The sequence below is a fragment of the Salmo salar genome, chromosome 05, assembly GCF_965601325.2.
Source record: "Salmo salar chromosome 05, fSalSal1, whole genome shotgun sequence".
NCBI classification, from domain to species: Eukaryota; Metazoa; Chordata; class Actinopteri; order Salmoniformes; family Salmonidae; genus Salmo; species Salmo salar.
The window spans coordinates 70179641-70200000 of record NC_138295.1 but is presented as its reverse complement, the minus strand read 5'-3'; the positions used below and the strand labels follow the sequence as shown (position 1 = coordinate 70200000).

Sequence of the window (20360 nt, the reverse complement as noted above, 5' to 3'; positions counted from 1 at the left end):
TTACCAATCACACCATTATTACCAACGACACCATCAACACCATCATTACCAACCACACCATCATTACCAACGACACCATCAACACCATCTACACCATCATTACCACGACACCATCATTACCAACGACACCATCATTACCAACGACACCATCATTACCAACGACACCATCAACACCATCATTACCAATCACACCATTATTACCAACCACACCATCATTACCACGACACCATCATTACCATCAACACCATCATTACCAATCACACCATCATTAGCAATCACACCATCATTACCAACCACACCATCATTACCAACCACACCATCATTACCAACGACACCATCATTACCACGACACCATCATTACCATCGACACCATCATTACCAACGACAACATCATTACCAACGACACCATCAACACCATCATTACCAACCACACCATCATTACCAAACACACCATCATTACCAACCACACCATCATTACCAACGACACCATCATTACCAACGACACCATCAACACCATCATTACCAACCATACCATCATTACCAACCACACCATCATTACCAACGACACCATCAACACCATCTACACCATCATTACCACGACACCATCATTACCAACGACACCATCATTACCAACGACACCATCATTACCAACGACACCATCATTACCAACGACACCATCATTACCAACGACACCATCAACACCATCATTACCAATCACACCATTATTACCAACCACACCATCATTACCAACCACACCATCATTACCACGACACCATCATTACCATCAACACCATCATTACCAACCTCACCATCATTACCAACCTCACCATCATTACCAACCACACCATCATTACCAACGACACCATCATTACCATGACACCATCATTACCATCGACACCATCATTACCAACGACAACATCATTACCAACGACGCCATCATTACCAACGACACCATCAACACCATCATTACCAACCACACCATCATTACCAACCACACCATCATTACCAACGACACCATCATTACCAACGACACCATCATTACCACGACACCATCATTACCATCAACACCAACGACACCATCAACACCATCGACACCATCATTACCAATCACACCATCATTACCAACCACACCATCATTACCAACCACACCATCATTACCAACCACACCATCATTACCAACGACACCATCATTACCATCAACACCATCATTACCAACGACAACATCATTACCAACGACGCCATCATTACCAACGACACCATCATTACCAACCACACCATCATTACCAACGACACCATCATTACCACGACACCATCATTACCATCAACACCAACGACACCATCATTACCAACGACACCATCATTACCAACGACACCATCAATACAAGACAGACAAATCCGGTGCAATCTTTTTCTGAAAGTAGGTTAGAATGAATATAAAGGGAGAACATAAATTTATAAGCTCACAGCTGCTCGCCTGGCAGAGTGAGTGCCAGCATACCTTCCTGTATCTGTTTCTGAGCCAGGCTGGAAGCTATCTCTGAGACATTTGCACTTAAAAAGCAAGAGCCACTCGTGGTGCTAGGGCTTTGAGACAGAGAGACACAGACACACACAGATATGCTGTCCTAGACAGGTGCATCTGCCGGCGGCTCTGCTCTGCACCGCATCACTCCACTGTCAGACAGCACAAAGAGTGTTCCAGAAGATGTGACGTCATTGGTCTGAGTCGGTCCATCACCCCCTCTCAAGTCTGGGCTGTTCTAACTAGCATGTTGCACTGTATATGTTTGGATCACATAGATGCCTGTACAGCTGGCTGTGTGTGTGTCTGTGTGTGTGTGTGTGTATGTGTGTGTGTGTGCATGTGTGAGTGTGTGTGCGTGCATGTGTGTGTGTGTGTGCGCATGTATGTAGGGAAGCTGCATTATCTACCCAGACTACCAATGAGCTCTGATCAGCCATGTGGATAAAATACCCACTGATCCAATCAGTGATATCCAGATCTCTCTCTGCCACAATGATGGAGATACAGAGACAGAGAGAGAAATGGCAGCTCCCTGTCCTCATTAAAAAGACAGAGGATACAACAATTACAAAGACAAGAACACAGAAGGAGAGAGAGGGAGAAAACGCAACCTTCCGCGCTCGACACGTCAGGCATTTGACAAAGGTGCATCTGTCTGGGATGGCAGCAGGAGAAAGGCGTTGTGGGTATGATAAAGAACAGCGCCACAACAGCGTCGAATCAGCAGAATTCTGATATATGCCCCCTTTTGTCCCTTCCAGGAGAGGAGAGGAGCCACAACGCAATGCGGATGCCTGTTGTCTTAGCTACTAGCCCAGACACACTGGGGGGACGAGAGGAGGCAGGGGGGAGGGAGGGGGAGGTTGGTTGCGTTAGCGTGAAGGGGGGATGCAGCAGGAGAGGAGGGGGGCTTCTGGGAGGGTGGTGAGGGGTTGGCTGTTCGCAAGCAACTGATATATTTCTCTGACTGTGACTGCAAACCTCAGGAAAACGGAACACAAAGAGTACATGTTCTGGAGTGATATGAGAGACAAGAACACAGACGAGAGAGCCATAGACATGGATCATGTTACACAGAATGAATGTGGGTGCATGACACCCAGTTACATAGCTAGAATGATTAGTTATTGGGATGTTAAATGATATTGTTACCCTGTATGAAAGTAAAGGAGGGAGAGGAGAGACTAGAATAATGTTACCACTGTGCAGGATGGCAGGCATTAGTGAATTCTCTACTATTACAGACGAGCGGACACATTCTGGGTATCATCGATCAGAACCACAGAACACAGAGCAAAGGTTGCAGAACAATGACAGTCTGGTAACGACTGAAAATGACCGCTTGTACTAGTTTTAGCCAGCAGAATCCAGTCAAATGGCTGCAGGAAAGAGGGAATGCAGTAAAGAGGTGTGTTATCGTGTGGAGTATGATACAGTATGATATTGGATCTGAAGGTTTAGTTAAGGACTTTAAGAAGCACCTATAGAGAGAGAGCTCTGGGACAGTATTTTGGCCTTCAAGGAAAGGTAGTCTACAATAAGTGCACTGTGCAGTGTACAGTACATAGTACAACTTACTGACCCAGAGTAGTGATATGTAATAACACAGGGCTGTAGTGCCTTGATTCAAAGGGGTTGGGTTAAATGAGAAAGACACATTTCAGTTGAATGCATTCAGCTGTACAACTGACCCTTTTCCCTTAACTCCCTGGTGCCTGGACATGGAGTTCGCTGATGCTGTACTGTAGGTACTAGACACATGCTGTTAAAATAGACTGATCTGAATGATACTAGTGGAAGCAGGAGACAGGAGGCAGCTCTTGCATTCAATTGAATCCAACTCAACTCAACCTTCTGCGACAGAAAAAAAAGCTTGTGGATCACATAATGAAAAATGTCCTCCATGCACAGTTCACTTACATTGTCTGTTCTTCAAATGTTGCAAATATTGTCTTGTGTGACCTAAACTAGCCTCTGTGTTGTCCTGTGTGTGACCTAAACTAGCCTCTGTGTTGTCTTGTGTGTGACCTAAACTAGCCTCTGTGTTGTCCTGTGTGTGACCTAAACTAGCCTCTGTGTTGTCTTGTTAGTGACCTAAACTAGCCTCTGTGTTGTCCTGTGTGTGACCTAAACTAGCCTCTGTGTTGTCCTGTGTGTGACCTAAACTAGCCTCTGTGTTGTCCTGTGTGTGACCTAAACTAGCCTCTGTGTTGTCTTGTGTGTGACCTAAACTAGCCTCTGTGTTGTCTTGTTAGTGACCTAAACTAGCCTCTGTGTTGTCTTGTTAGTGACCTAAACTAGCCTCTGTGTTGTCTTGTTAGTGACCTATCTAGCCTCTGTGTTGTCTTGTTAGTGACCTAAACTAGCCTCTGTGTTGTCCTGTGTGTGACCTAACTAGCCTCTCTGTGTTGTGTCATGTACTTTCTCTGACAGTCCTATACTTACCACAGTGTTGGCTTGGTGGTGTGACTCCAGGGGTGCTTACTGTAGGTTGTGGTGACACCGCGGGGAAAGCTAGAAGGTTGTACAGTTATCTCCGGGCTGTTTATTATGTGAAACCATACAACCAACTACCTCACACCGCAGCACACTCTGTAGTAGCACTCCCTCTGCCACGTCTTCACCAGCCGGCCAGGTGTCTGTCTGGTCTGTCCTCTGTCTGTCTCTCTGGTTTGTCTGTCGGTCTTTTCTGTCTGTCTTGTCTGTCTCATCTGTGGGTCTGTCTGTTTGTCTAAATGGTCAAAATAGAATCTGTCTGTTAATTGACATGTCTTTGGTGATGATGATAGCATACAATACATACTAGGGGAGTTTGGACATATCATTTTACAGAAAACACAAACACACACATCGTTATTATAAATGCCAGGAGAAAACTGTGCACAACTGCAACAACCAACCACCACTGCAATCATTTCTGGGGCACTGTTGCCCTCTTGTGGCGACTGACCTTGCTTTGTCCCCTCTTTCTCTCAGCTCCACTCCCTCTCAGCAGCACTCTAACAAGCATCACGCTAGGCTCATAACACAGTGCTTACCTAACCCACTTCCTGAAATATCTATTCTGACCCCATAATGGTTTTAAATGCATTATCTCTTACTGTCATTATACACAATGTGGCTGCATATCCTCTTCTGATAGTTATGATATAAACACATTAATGAAATGTCATGAAATACCACAGTCAAAAATAGCTGTCCTGCATCATTTCTGTGTGCTGTTGTCACAATAGCTTTAGGCAAAATTATAGTTGATGTAGTTATTGAACATTTGATACATTTTAAAGTGCTTACTTCTGCAAATCCAAAATCAGAAATGTCTTTGAGACGATTCTTGTCATTGTTCCTCTGTGTTTATCAGGAGCCTCTACCCTGAAGGGTTTTAACCAAATGAGTTGACTCATTTAGCTAAATGGATTTCTGCTGTAAAGGTTGAATGGAGAGCACAGTGACCTGCACTAAAATGAATAGGCCTGCAATGACAAAGTCACACTGTGTGTTTGTGCCATGACGGCCTGCTTTCCCACAGTTTGTGAACGGTACTACTTGTGCAATTAATACTGACGCATATCGTCAGCCTTGTGGATATAGGTTCAAATCCCTCCAGGTGCCCAGCTGAAGCCATGAAGTGAAGCTGTGAGATTGTAGCTATGCGACTGTAGCTCTGCAACAGATTGCTTGTGTCTCTCTCTCTGCCTTTGAAAAGCAGTCTGTCTGTGTTTGTGTGGCGTGTGGAGTTTGGGAAAGCTGTTGCGAGGGTTATCATCCTGCCAGCCGAAAGTTGTTAAGATGACATTAGCAAGAAGGAAACAAATAAAGATCAGTAACCGTGTTTTTCCCCGCCTATCTTTCTGCAGACCTTTCTTCAAACTATAGCTAGCTATCCGTGGATGAGGCTGGTGTGTGAACGGAGAGAGCGAGATAGACCCAGACACACCCAGCCTCAGAACACTCCCTCAGCCAATCAGATGATGCCAGGGTTACCATGGCTATGCCAGCGGAACCATTCAAACGTTGCCAGGTGGAATTTCTCTCTTCCCCCTCCGTCCTCTTCTTCTTCACGCCCCTCCCTCCCTTTTGGACTGTGCTCAAATTCCTAATCCCACCATGTCTGCTTCTCTCCCCTTCTCCTTTCCACCATCACCCTCTCTCGTTCCTCTCCTGTCCCAAAGTGCTCACCTCCCTGCCCCTCCCTCTCTCCACTCAGCTGACCTTTTTCTCCTCGCCCGCCCTCGTCACTCCTCGTTTCCCGCCTCTTATCCTATTTGTCACCCTCTCTCTACGTACCCACCTCCTTCCTCTTCCCCCTTCTCTTCCTCCGCTCGGTTCCCCGCCTGCAATCTTTTTCACAGTCAAATCACGCAGGAATGCAGCGTGGCTGTGCCATTATCGGCTATCCCGCTCTCTCTTTCTCTCGTCGTCTCTCTCATCGTCTCTCTCTCTCTCTCTTTCCTCAGCAGGTCTGTCTGTGTGTCTAGGGGCCTGAGGCAATTCCCCCAAGAGAGCTGGCCAACTTTAAGTGTCTGTGCTGGGGCAGGTGTGTGCCCCTAGAAGGTTGTCGTAGCCTACATTCTGCCAGCAATGGACTCCTCAACCCTCACAGACCTATACCACGTATTACGTCCAGTACTTTGTCAGTTTCCATCTCCCAATTCAACCATTCACTTCAAAACCCTCTGATCATCGTAGCGATCCTTCAGTGCATCCAGAGGATGTGTGAATGGGAGAGACATTTTGTGGTGAATGCAGCAGCTAGTGCAGGCGGATGGAGAGACTGTAAAAAACAGTTGATGAAGTGAAGACAGGCTACTGGACAGTGTCTAGTCTGCTGGAAATCAATCTCTAAAATATTATTCACAGCTTGTACTATTTCCTTGACGTTTAATGAATGGATACATTACTGGAAGAGGGTTGAAATTCAAACATCCGTGTTAGACTTTATACAGTAAATAATTAATTAATTAAAAGCCACTAATGCCACTCCTTGATTATTGCGTAAAAGACCATCAGATGGGACTAATTTAGCTATGTCATTTAAAAGCGGCATGGTAATGCCATGCCGTGCCGTGCAGAGCTCCAATCTGCTGGAATAAGCATTTGATTTTCCAGCTGATAGCCGTGTTGCTGTAACACACATTAATCTGCCCAACGCCAACCTTGTAAGTACACCAACCAAAGTGGCAAAATGAGCGTTGCCATGGGAACCTCTTCCCTGGAAACCCCTGGCGGCTTGGCAATACGCCAAACCAATGGTTGCTAGGGCACAGCTGTCAATCTCTGCCCAGGCCAGGCTGGTGTGCCAGGCGTGCCCGTGGCCCCTCCCAGTCGGGGTGCATTACATTACGTGATGTGGAAATGTAATTTCTGACATTTACACAAAGTGTGCTTCAGAGGCTGGAGGTTTGTAGGGTTTTAGTGGACAGCCATGGGTAACAGCATTCATACACATTACACTGCACTGTACACTACAGGCTAACATACACACTACACTGCACACTGTACACTACAGGCTAACATACACACTACACTGCACTGGACACTACAGGCTAACATACACACTACACTGCACTGGACACTACAGGCTAACATACACACTACACTGCACTGTACACTACAGGCTAACATACACACTACACTGCACACTGTACACTACAGGCTAACATACACACTACACTGCACTGGACACTACAGGCTAACATACACACTACACTGCACTGGACACTACAGGCTAACATACACACTACACTGCACTGGACACTACAGGCTAACATACACACTACACTGCACTGGACACTACCGGCTAACATATATACAGCTATGGTAAAAACCATAGAAACCAGGACACTATTTGTTGTACATGGACTATATACAACTATAGTAAAAACCATAGAAACCAGGAGTCTATTTGTTGTACATGGACTATATACAGCTATAGTAAAAAAACATAGAATCCAGGAGTCTATTTGTTGTACATGAACTATATACAGCTATGGTAAAAACCATAGAAACCAGGAGTCTCACAAGCAAACTGTAGTCACCACTGCACAATGGGCATGAATCATGACAGAAACAGGGAGGTGAAGAGACCTGGTTCTCCATTAAGCAGATGGGATAGTAGAGCTTTTCTATAGAGGCAGCAAGACAGCTGTCTGTCAGACAGAAAACAGAAGATAAAACAGATTGAGAAACAGGAGATCTAAAACCATAGACTGATGGGTGTTAGAAGGGATGATGACTACCCATACCCAGGGTGCAGGGAGTGAGGGATGGAATGATGGATGGATGAATGGATGGAGGTAGAGAGGAGGAGAGGATATTACCTCATGGCTGTTCTGCTGAAGACCAGGAAGACAGGAGAGGGCAGTCAGGTGATGGGTCCGGTCCCCACACTGAAACGCAAAGAGTCACAAGGGCTTAGAGAGAGACGTACTGTAGAGGTGCAGCACTATAGCTGCTGTGGAAAAACACAGTGTTGTTTTCCAGTCATATGATCGATGAGTGAGATATTTATATATGAGGTAGATATTTCCAGACAACAGATTATAAGTCAACATATGAATTATAACAGCTTCAATTTGATCCAAGTGTCAAGAAAGTAATTGCACAGCTACTTAACGTATGCACACATTCAAATACCACTGCCAGTGTTTTGAAGTGTGACATTTTAAATGTCACTGTCAATTCTAACTGCTCAGCTTCAGAAGATAGATAGACACATGGTTCAGTACGACACACTACAGTATACATGAGTATTATGATTGAAATGGAAATATGAAATAGGAATTTACCACTGGGAAGTAGCTTCCTCTAACTTCCTGAGCTCTGACAGGCTTTCTTTGTCTCAGCATCTGACATGGCATGTTAAACCAACGTGCCATATTTGAGGACCAATTTTTAAACGTACACAGATTCGGGCCATGGTGGTGATGTGCACTTTCAATAGTCAATGTCAATATTTTGACACCAGTATATGTGCTCATAGCAGAGAAACGTTCCATGCCCGATTTTCTATGGGTCAGAAAAAGGTCGTTGCTAACGAGGGAAATCAAAAGCAGGCAAACACAGCTGCAATTAAAATGATTAAATTACACAATCAATTATCACCATCTACAGTAAATAAACAGGAAAAATAATGAAATGAACAATCATCTATCTACGCTACACTGTATGATCTGTACAAGGAGGTCATAAATACAGCACTATAGATAGAATGTAAATGAATCAGAATAAATGTCACATGCAGAATTTCACTCAAATTCACATTCAGCATCTAGAGTGCCTGTCTCATTCAGTTCAAGTGCTTTCATTAATGCATTTCTACAATTTAGCCAGGTTGATTTACTTAATAACTGGGTAATTCAGCACAATGCAAAATGGCAATATTTTGTACAGGCTATACAGATTTAATTGGCCACTTGAAGATTTTTGACAATCATATGCATATATGAAAGTACCAATATGTGAATGACATGGGTCGTTTTTGTCAAATATATAGGCATTAAAAAACAGACTTTTCATGGTATTTGAAGTATCAGAAACGTAGTGTGTTGAAATATAATCTGTCTCACACCTCCTCTCCCTCTTTGATCTTTCAGAAAGCATCTGGGCACACATCTGCACACATGTCCAATCCCTAATATCTAAATAAGCCTCACTTTACCATCTAAACAAACACGTGTCCTTTCTTCTCCCTTCTCAATAATTAGAAGACACAGATCTCAGTGTATAAGCTGAGCCTCCTGCTTGTGCTTGATAAATATAACTTCAAACAGCACAGCAGCCAAACGGTTTCAGCTGGCCGGGCCGGGAGTCTGCACAATGACTATAATAACCCCCTCCACCCCCTGGGACACACAGCCTAGTTCACTTACCCTCCTCCCTGAGAGAGAGAGAGAGAGAGAGAGAGAGAGAGAGAGAGAGAGGCAGAGAGAGAGAGGCAGAGAGAGAGAGAGAGAGAGAGAGAGAGAGAGAGAGAGAGAGAGAGAGAGAGAGAGAGAGAGAGAGAGAGAAAGAAAGAGCGAGTGAGCTTTCATGTCTGTGTGCACATGTGTCTTTGTCTCAGTATGCCTCCCTCCCTCCCCCCTCCACGGCTCTCCATCTCCATGTCTGTGTACACAGCGGATGTATAGAGGAACCTTTTGTACCTCGATTTTAGAGAGGAAATGCGCCCATCTGCCCCCCTCCTTCGACTCCTCGCCCCTTGCCTCTTTCCCCCTTCCATTCGCCACTCAAATGTAATGCCTGATTGACCACAGCACCCCTTCGGGAGGTCAAAGGGCAGACAAAACAGTCTGGTGTCATGGCAACCTGACTGCCACCATCTAGAATGGTTAGGGGATGAGGGGGGAGGGTCAAAGGAGCTGTCAGTCAAACCTTTTTCAATCCCGCCACAGGTTTACAAAGGTTGAGGCGAAACACACACACACGCACTCACACATGCCTGCATAGAGGCTTAGAGTGCACCTGCATCCCCGAAACATTGTAAAGCTTTATAAATCAGTGTCCATTCTACCAAACGTCTTATTTAATACAACTGATTTCTGAATTAGGTTGTAATGTATAACTGTAGACTTACAAGTCTGGAAAATGGTAATTACATAGGTAGTTACTCAGGTATAAAGCTTAGTGTGTTTTACATAGAAAGGTGATGAGTGTTCACCACACTGCAGAAGTTAACCTTAACCCTCTTAATACGTAAAATGTATGCATGCATGGCTGTAAATCGCTTTGGATAAAAGCGTCTGCTAAATGGCATATATTATGTTATACTATTAATATACAGCCGCTTTCTGACTACTGGACTGTCTGACTACTCCCCTCACACTTTCCCTCAGCAATCTGTGCATATGTGTGGCTGTGTAAACATCCTATATGAACATGCTGCTTTAGTTGGACCAGTAAATGGGCAACAAAATACAGCATTTTACATCAAATGCAATTAACACGATTTAACACACAAATTGACGTATGGAGTATGTGTGTGTGTCTATGTGTGTCAGACTCTCCTGTGTGAGAGGGTCTTTGTGCCTGGATGCTCATTGCAGTGGCAGTGGGGGAGTTTAGAGGGGAGTGTAGGGGGGAGTTTAGGGGGGAGTTTAGAGCGATAAATGGCAGGCAAATGCATTCAGATCAATAGTTAGCTGAGAAAGGGTGAAAGTGGGGTTGAGAGAAGTGAGGGAGCGAGAGGGAGGGATAGAGGGAGAGTGGAGGAGGGGAATAGAGGGCCTGATTAATCATTCCTGTATTGTTATTGACTTTCTGTTAAAGGGGTGGCTCAGACCCAGAATTATGTGCCTCAGTATATGTGTGTGTGTGTGTGTGTGTGTGTGTGTGTGTGTGTGTGTGTGTGTGTGTGTGTGTGTGTGTGTGTGTGTGTGTGTGTGTGTGTGTGTGTGTGTGTGTGTGTGTGCATGTGTGAACAGTATGTGTGCGTGCGCACGTGTGCACAGAGTCGGAGAGTACAAAACCATAAATTACAGCCTTAAAAAGCAAGGGCCTTACCACAAACATAAACAGTGTGCGGAATTTAGGGGGGAACCATGTCTATACATTCCTGTTCTTTGGTGATTTATCCTCCTATAGTATATTCATCTTGAACCGGCCTAGACAATGCAATAAGTATCCTGAAAGACAAAATATCCAATTGCTAAATAGAGAGGTTAAGACATTACATGTTATATTTTTGGAAGGTGGGCCGGACGGGAAGTTCCCTGTGAAGGGTTAATTAACAGCTCCTGACAAGCCACCAGACACAACAGAGAGAAGAGAGAAGAGGGGGAAGGAGGAAGTAGAGGAGCGGAGGGGAAGGGGAAGTGTTGTATTTCCCAGCCTGACATCTGACCCATTGTCTGGGGTCTGGGAGGTTTGGGAGGGCACGGATAGACACACTACAGCTGAGCACGGGTCAGCCCTCGTGGAGGGAGGGCCGGGCCTGCCCCCTTCAAACACCCCTCCCAAAACTCATCCTCTATTAAATACATGTAATCCCCTTTCTCTGTGGGTAAACACACAGATAGACAAACACACACAAATTACACACGCTCCCATACACACAAAAAGCTAAATCTGGGACTGTGATCTTACAGCAGTTTGGCAGAAGTAAGAGTTGTGTTTTCTCAATCAGACGACCTCACATCGATGTTTGTTGGGCCAGATTTCCAATCAAATCTCTGGAAATAAATCTATTCCCATAGCTATTCTGAAAAGGAAAATGCTGACCATTTTTGACTTACCTCCAAACACTTTTCAAATTGAATTATCTGATTGCTTCTTTGAGCCAAGTAGCCATCCAAACGCTACATGGTCAAGCCCTCACACAATTTTAAATAGTAAAACGTGTAATTGCAATTAATATTGACCTAATTGCTTCTCACTTATGCTATCATAACACAAACGTCTGATTTGACCCAACAGCAACATTACCTCCCAATTAATACCACTTTTACAAAAAAGCCCACAGCCGGAGGAGGGCAGCTGCATAGACGGAATGAAAAGTGGCATTCAACTTTACCTTGAACTTGAACAATGCGCCTGGTGTTTGGGGTCATTTCCTGACCTCTCCTTTTCTCTGAGGAACCTCTGAAGCATGAAGCGACCAACCACAGCCTCTCCTTTCATCTCCCAGCCCTGACCCCCACAGACACTCCTATAGCCCCCCTGCCACCACAACCAACCGCCCAGACACACTCAGGAGGCTTTACTTCACTATTCACAATCAATTACTACAAGGTTGGTTTGCTTTGTCACAATATTGTACAGGGGGTATCACAACAGTCTTTTAAATTGGGGGTTGTGCAGCCGTGACGGTGGGAACTGGGAGTTAGAACTCAGAAACGGCCCAGCGGCCATGGCAGTCCAGCCAGTCACTATAAGACATGTCTGAGCTATGGAGATATCCAGAGACACAGTAGTGAGTGCTTACATTTACTTTTTTTTCTCCATACTGGTCCCCTATGGGAATGGAACCCACTATCCTGGCATTGCAAGCACCATGCTCTACCAACTGAGCAGCATTACCAGCCTGTGCTTCTGACACCATTCTTTCCCTTCCTCTGCCTCTTCGCCTTCCCTCCTTCCTTCCTCCTCTCCACCCTAGCTCCCCTCCTCCCTTTCTCTGCCTCTTCACCTCCCCTCCTTCTCTCTTCGTCTGGCACCAGGGCCCATAGCACCAAAGGGTGTTGTTCTGTAAATACGGCCGGCTAGCGCCACTGATGGTACTGCAGAGCAGAGCATAGCTGAGCAGAAAACAGGGGTAGACTGTGAAGGCTTGTGAGCCGTGTCAATATGGCAGCCAGACAGCCAGCCAGCAGACCTGACTCACAGTCACACCAACGCTATACACCATGAGTTATCTGATAGACAGTATCGGCCGCTGCCTGTGTATGCCATGTTTATGGTTGTATATGTTTCTGTGTGCTATCTTAATAATGTTCTGTGTTTGCTTCACAGCCAGCATCTCTGGGAGCTCCCCTAGTCTGTTAGACAGTCTTGTGAAGGACCCGAGATAGTTCTGGAATTTTTGCCTCAGCAGGAAGGTATGCTGGCATGTGACGACCAGCAATATGCATATCAATGTTAGTGGGAGCTGAATCAGTGGTGTCTGACCATGATAGTCCAGCGGGACATGTGAGGAAGATGTCATGTACGCTAGATGATAAGAACAGGTCGAATCTGGTGACATAGACAATGCCCATTCCTCAGGATCCCAGCTCAATTAATCATAGAGGACTAGAAGCACTGAAAGCAGGAGTGAGAGCTGTACTGCTAGATTTATATAACACACGCATGCGCACCAGCACACACACAGTCTCCCCGTCTCGCTTCCCTTTCAACCCACCCCCAACACCTCGGGCCTTAGATGTCTGTGAGAGAAGGAGAAGGGGGAGAGGATTAGGATCAGAACTAGAGAAGGGAACAGAGAGAAAGAAAGAAAGTAAGAAAGAAAGAGGGATGGAGGGGGAGGAAACATGGTGAGACTGAGAAGGATCAGGAGAGAGAGAGAGAGAGAGAGAGAGAGAGAGAGAGAGAGAGAGAGAGAGAGAGAGAGAGAGAGAGAGAGAGAGGGAGGGAGGGAGGAAAGGTGGGTGGGGGAGGAGAGAGACAGACATGGTGGAGAGGGAGAAGAGAGAGCAGAGAGAGAGAGAGAGAGTGAGGGAGGGCGGGTGGGGGAGGAGAGAGACAGACATGGTGGAGAGGTAGAAGAGAGAGCAGAGAGTTTGCCGAGGTAAGAGGCAAAGCTGTGACCTACTAATGCAGAACTGAGGAATTCTCACTGCCGACTCGAAACACATTCCTCCTGCCTGTACAGTTTAACCCCCACACCACCTCCACTACCACCGCCTCAATCTACAGTACACACACAGGACAAAACTACACTATACAATCTTCACAAAAATGTACAGTACCACAAGAATGTAGCCATTCGTACACCCATAGCATTACGAGGGGTTGTCCACGAAGAGAGAGACTCCGAGAGAAGGTAATATTGTGTCCGAACAATGACAATGATGTAATTTGAAGTGATGTGTGTAATTCAAGGTAAAACACATTTTTTTAAGGTATTAGAACATCAATTACTGAACACAATCGCATAAATACTTCAGAAGAGGTATGAAGAGTAGTTAAAGAGGCTTTCTAGTTCCATAAAAATGTAATACAGTCTGGATACATAATACCTGACTTATCATAATACCTTTTCCTCTCTCTGCTACTGTATATACCCTGATATACGTAAAGTATTTCCCAGCCTAAGTCTAAAATACCGGTTATTAACTAACCCATTAACTAACCTAAACCAACCCAGACAAGAACGTACTGGAACCCTGTGTGTGACACCCCCCACACACACATACACCTCTCACTCTTGAGTCTTTTATACGTGCTGATTTCTGTGCGCAAATTGATGTCAAAGCTCCTATACATCAATGTGCTCAAATACAACTTGGACTTAAGTGTTAGTACAATACACAGTATGGACACATCAAAAAAAAAAAAAATGTGATTCCATTTTATTGACGAAAACGAGGTGTGCTACCGAGTGCTCTAAAGAAATACGAGCTAGTAACTCAATTTACCCATGTCAACAGACACACAGAGACACTGGAGGACTGAAGCACTGTATGAAGAAAAACACACAAATAATTCAGTATTTATGAAAAAGCCCCCATTAGGCTATATGAATCAAACCAGAACTCGCAGCTCGTCTGGTTCTGCCTTGTTTCAGCGGTCTGTGTCCTCGTCAAGCTGAGGCAGACAAATCCTGACACAACTGGAACAATGATTCCGGGGGGGGGGGACCCTGAGAGTGGGAATACATCCATGATGGTCACATGCTGCTTTTTCTATCTATGCCCCAGTCAGTCAGTCAGTCATTCCCTCCATAGTGGACCCAGTAGCCTGTTGTAGCAAGAGGTACGCTGCTCCTGGGTCTGTGTATGGGATAGCACACACTGGATCAGCACAGAACCGGTTTCGCCATACACTCGCTAAAGCCTGTTGCTAGTAGCCCACCCCCTCTCAGAGTCAGACAAGTACTAGCTGTATAATTGATAGTGCTGGCTGAGTTATGCGTCATAAAGGGAAGCACATTAGTGGCCTCCTCCACCGCAGCACTGACGCTGAGACGGCTGGGAGAGCCTGAGGAACTGACGTCAAGCTAGAGCCGGTTCAAATATTTAACGGCTGGTAACTGATCTGTGGCATTCCATCATCACAGGCCATATATCCAGCAGCACTGACTGACCTCTCTATCATTTATTTCTATTGTCATATGAGGTGTGAGACCGTAGATCCACCATGTCGTCATAGTGTGATAATGTGCAATTCTGGACTAGCAAACAACACATTTTAATTTCTAAAAAGTGCTCCCTACTATAGTGTACAATGCCTTTTCATCAAGGTGAAAATACAAAACGGCAAATACAGTAAACATATGATTATCCACTCTGAGATGTTTTTACACAAACCTTAAACTATAAAAGCTTAGTTTGCTTATGTGTTGAGATGATGGTATAAACTATATAGACTATCACCTTCAGCGAGACTGGGGGAAGGACAAGAGAGCACTGTTACGCCGTGCTTTCAGTCCACCTGATAAGACAATAGAGTAGAGATCTCAGTCAGGCCTTTCAGAAAGCCAGTCAGACAGGCCTTCTTTTCAGCCCTTCTACCCACTATTAACCAAGCCTGCAGGCTCGTAGCGGTGGGGTGTCTAGGCCTGAGCTCCATACTTAAGTCCCCAGCTTAACCTCCATTCAGACACAAAGCCCCTTAGCCATGGCTATCAGGACCACGTCCATCCCCGCTGTCACCCTCCGACAACTCCCAATCGGGGTACCCCCCTCTCCGTCCCTTCACCAATTTTACACCCTGGCAGGGCGATGTCCGGGGGTGTCTTTGTGCGCCCGCGCATAGGCCGAGTTACAGGGGGCCGAGAGCACATAGCAGGTCTCCATGGAGATGTACAGGGCGGCTAAGAGCTGGGATGGAATGAGAATATAACACACACATCCATGTACACACAGCACACACTCTGGCCTCTGAAATTAAGTATGAACGGAGGGACACACCGACTTGTGTAAATCAAACAATGGAAGCGAGGGTGGAAGCCAATAGCGTGGGGATGGACAGAGAAGGCCCACAGAGATTGCTGTAAGCTAGAGTGCCGTATTAGTCGATAAATAGAGAAACACATTCAGAAGAGATGTGTTTATGTACAGACTAACAGACAGATGTATTGAGGACACAAACAGACAGGAAGTAGAGGAGAACGAGGAGCGAGTTAGAGAGAGAGCGGCGATGGGGATACCCCTATAATAGAACTACATTCACTTCACAATGTCGCCTTTTTACCAGTTAAATATTATGTCAAACTCATCAAAATGACTCCAAACTGTGAAGAAAATATGCATACAATAATTGAACGAAGCTTACGACAATAAAACACTTACATACCCATACACACAAAGATAAAACAACCCCAAAAAAACGGAGGAAAATTAGGCCCCCCCTCCCCCTTCTTCCCTCCCTTTCGACCTCACTACTGGGCCCCAATTTCAGGTTTCACCTTTTCCAACATAGTTTTTGTTCGAACTATGTGAACTTTCAATGGGAAAATCCAAGCGAAAGTATCAAAACTTAAAATAAAACAAAAGCAATCATTGCGTTTCATTTGGGCGAGAGAGAAATGTGGAAGGACGGAGGAAAACCTTCCGATGGGAGCGGGAGGAAGGAAAGGGTTCTAAAGTACACACATGGACAGAGACACTTTTTAAAAACAAGAAGAAAGACAAGCAACGCTGAAAACCCTAGAAGACATGGAAAGAGAAACCCATGGGCGATAACTAGAGAAACATAAAGGAAACAAATAATTTCAGACACACTTAAAAAGAAAGTATGTGAATAACAAAAGGATGAGAAAAATACCAGCAGATGTTGGATGAGTCTGGCAATTTTTCCCTCCTTTTCCTGCGTTTTCGGCCCGATTCCACCTCGATCATCCCTCGATCCTTGTTGCTCTCTTCTTTCTCCCTCTCCTCGTTGCTTTGCCTCTCGTGTTGCAGCGTAACCCCAGTCTTCTCTCTAGTCCTCTCCCCTCTCGCTCTCCTTTTCTGCCTCCTCATCTCCCCTTCACACAGGGGAGACACCTTTCTCTTATTTCTTTCCCCTTTTCCTAGATCATTCTTGGAAGAGAGCAGAGGGTTAAAGAAAGAAAAGGTCTGGTGGAAAAGCAGACAGTGGGAAATCAAAGCAGAAAAGGCAGCAGAGTGGAGGCAGGATGTTGGCAAGAGGTACGCTGCTCCTGGCTCTGTGTATGGGATAGCACACGCTGGATCAGCACAGAACCGGTTTCGCCATACACTCACTAAAGCACAAACACACCGCAGCCAGGGAAAAAAGTATTGGTGGTGTAGCGGAGAGAGCTTGGAGAGAGAGAGAAAACGAGGGTGAGAGAGAGAGGGAGGGTAAGAGGGCGTCAGTCATCTGGTCTGTGTGTGCAAGTGGGATAGAAATGGAGGAGAGAGCAAGAGAGGGAGGGACAGAGCGAGAGAAATAGAGAAAAGGGGTGGTTCTGAAAGGAATATCTTAGGGGGAGGGTAAGAGGAGTGTATAAGTGGAGAGAGGGAAGGGGAGGGGATGGACATTTTTTTTATTTTTTTTATGTTCACAATTTTTTCTCAAATTTCACTTTTTTTTTAAATGACCCTCATGCTCTCTCCCCCGTCCTCAGCTGCTTTGTCAGTAGTTCAGCCTCTCGCCTTCCCGTTTCTCCTTCCCTTCCTCTCTCCCTTTGTCCAACTCAGAAACGTTTCTCTGGCCGTGCACTTGAACTCTGAAAGCTTTCCTAAGTTCATTTTCCCTTTGCTGGCCCCCCAGCACATTCTAAGACACAGCCAGCAGACACAGTCAGCAGACACAGTCAGCAGACACAGCCAGCAGGCTGGTGGTGAGCTAGTGAGAGGCACAGACAGAGGAGAGAGCAAGAGAGAGAGAGGAGAAAAATAGAGAATGAGAGAGAGAGAAACAGAGAGAGAGAAACAGAGAGAGAAAGAGACCGAGAAAGAGCGAGAGGGAGGGACGGAGGGGCAAAAATGGACTGAGAGAACCACAGATAGGGGGAGGGGAAAGGTTTGTCAACATGAATTCAAGGTTATGGCTGAGACCAGGTCAACTACTCAGGAAATGTCACTATCTTGGATCATCACGTTGTTAGGATGTCCCTCTACAACACTGAAGTATCACTTATTTATTTTTATAAAAACTTAAACTTCAAAAACAAAAGTGCAATTTAGGAAAAAAATACAACTCAAGACCCAAGGTTAAGTTCACAAGTAGTACATTTTCTTATTCATATCCATATTTCTGTATTTAATTTAGTGATTTTGCTCACAAGGCCGAACTGAACAAAACTATGGTCTATGACTATGTGTGTGTGTGTGTGTGTATGTGTGTGTGTGCGTACATGTGCGTGTGCATGTGCATGCGTGCACAGGTGTGTGTGAGGGTACATGAGTTTAGTGTTGACATAATAATCTTTCTGGTGGGAAAAAGACAATATGCTATGTCTACTTGTTGGTTTAAAACTACTAAATGGAATCATACACTGTGCAGAAAACCTATCCTTAACTTGTGAAACAGCACTAGATCACCATGGTAACAACTGCTTTTTATGTAAAGGGTTCATCTCAGGGGCACTACGTATGTACTTTTACATTCATGTGTTTTGATAAACATGCATATAAAATCAGCCTGTAAAATCAGCCAATGATGATAGGCTCTAACTACGGCTTTGTTGCATACTTCATTCTGATTGGTTGAAGGGTGTTCTACACAGGTACATTATAGAGTGTGTGGATTGGTGCTAAAAAAATTGTTGTTGAGGAAAAGCACAGACCACTGCCTGTTCATGGCCAACTACTTTCTAATAAAAACAGCAATAGAAAAGACCAGCATATATCTCTTAGTAGTTCCAATGTTCATTCATACATGCTGCCCTTTACCACCTTTCCTTCCCATACTGACCATTGAGGGATAAGACTAGGTCAGAGGAACAAGGAGCAAGGTTGGAGGATGAAATAAGATAACAACCAGATGGATTGGAAGAGTGGATGAGCTATAATATAAACTAGGTGTGAACATAATGAAACATAATACAGAGTCCGATCATTGAGAACAACGTCTGGAACACACATCACCTATTCAATCTGGGTGGTGTGATTTGACCGCACAGCACCAAAATGAGCAGGCAGCTTCCTTTTTCAATATAGCACGGAGGTAGGCAGGACTCTAATGCGTTGCAAATACAAACTGTTATCGATCCCTACTGACGGAGAGTCGTAACGAGGCTGGGGGAGAGAGAGAGGGAGGGCGGGGGAGGAGGGAAGGAAGGAGCGAGGGATGGATGGAAAACCAAGTGGATGTTAAAGGTCAAAGGAGAGGTGTGCCGCAATCTCTCTCACCTTTGTTAAAGCACCGTTATATATTCACTGAACATAACCACATTACTACAGACCCAGAAGAGGGGTGAGGTGGGTGAGGGTGGGGGAGAAGAGAGACCCAATTCCATTAGAAACACTTCACTCCTAATGCAGACAAACTATTCTCCTGCCCAAGGACAATCATTACCTGAGGGGAAGAGAGACGGGTGTGTTTGTTAGGGGAAGGGATGCTTATACTGGCGCTGATCTTGGAAGGCCAGGGCTATCGATCGCGTTAAAGCTCTCTGCGAATTGGAGAAATCAATATGTTTTTAAAGGCGAAGCAGGTTGCATGTGGCGTGTGCGCGTGGGCTTCATTGATACCAGGCAGATTCATAGAGTGGATGATGCCCAAACTATGGCAGATAAACGATCTGAATTTGAGGTCAGGTCTCCAAATTCCCAGCAGTTGTTTAGAAGTACCAGATCAAGGATCTGTGATCCGGCGAGAAATGCACAGGGAGATGCTATACATGTTTTGCATTCCTTCATTGTAATGAAACAAAGACAGGGCTGCTCGCCAGAGAAATACCAAATACAGAAGAGAAATACAAGTAATTTATATGATAACTTAAAAGTCCTACAGTATGACAATCCAAACCATGCCTGAGGAAGACCTTGTCTGGTAAAATTATATTGTACCATGCAGTGGCGTAGGCAGAACTACATTGATGGCAGGGCCAGCAAGAATTTAGGTGGGCCAAAATTTGGGCACTCAAATCATCATTAAATGATCATAAAAGCCTGCCCTATACACTACTGTAATCGATCGCACACAACAAACCATCTAACATGTGATTTTGCATTACAGACCAAATAGTCTTGTAGGCCTACGTAAATCCATGACTCTTGCATTTAAC

At 45.1% G+C, this 20360-nt stretch overlaps 1 long non-coding RNA gene across 1 annotated transcript in view; it reads right to left on the bottom strand.

Moving 5' to 3' along the window:
- LOC123743148 (uncharacterized) overlaps nucleotides 1-17692 on the bottom strand; it is a 19980-nt gene extending 2288 nt beyond the window's left edge. The window contains exons 1-2 of the long non-coding RNA XR_006769952.2: nucleotides 16949-17692; nucleotides 7846-7914 (exon numbers count right to left, since the gene is read on the bottom strand). This is a non-coding gene — a long non-coding RNA (uncharacterized LOC123743148). The remainder of the gene's footprint in view (nucleotides 1-7845; nucleotides 7915-16948) is intronic.
- Nucleotides 17693-20360: the final 2668 nt, after the last annotated feature.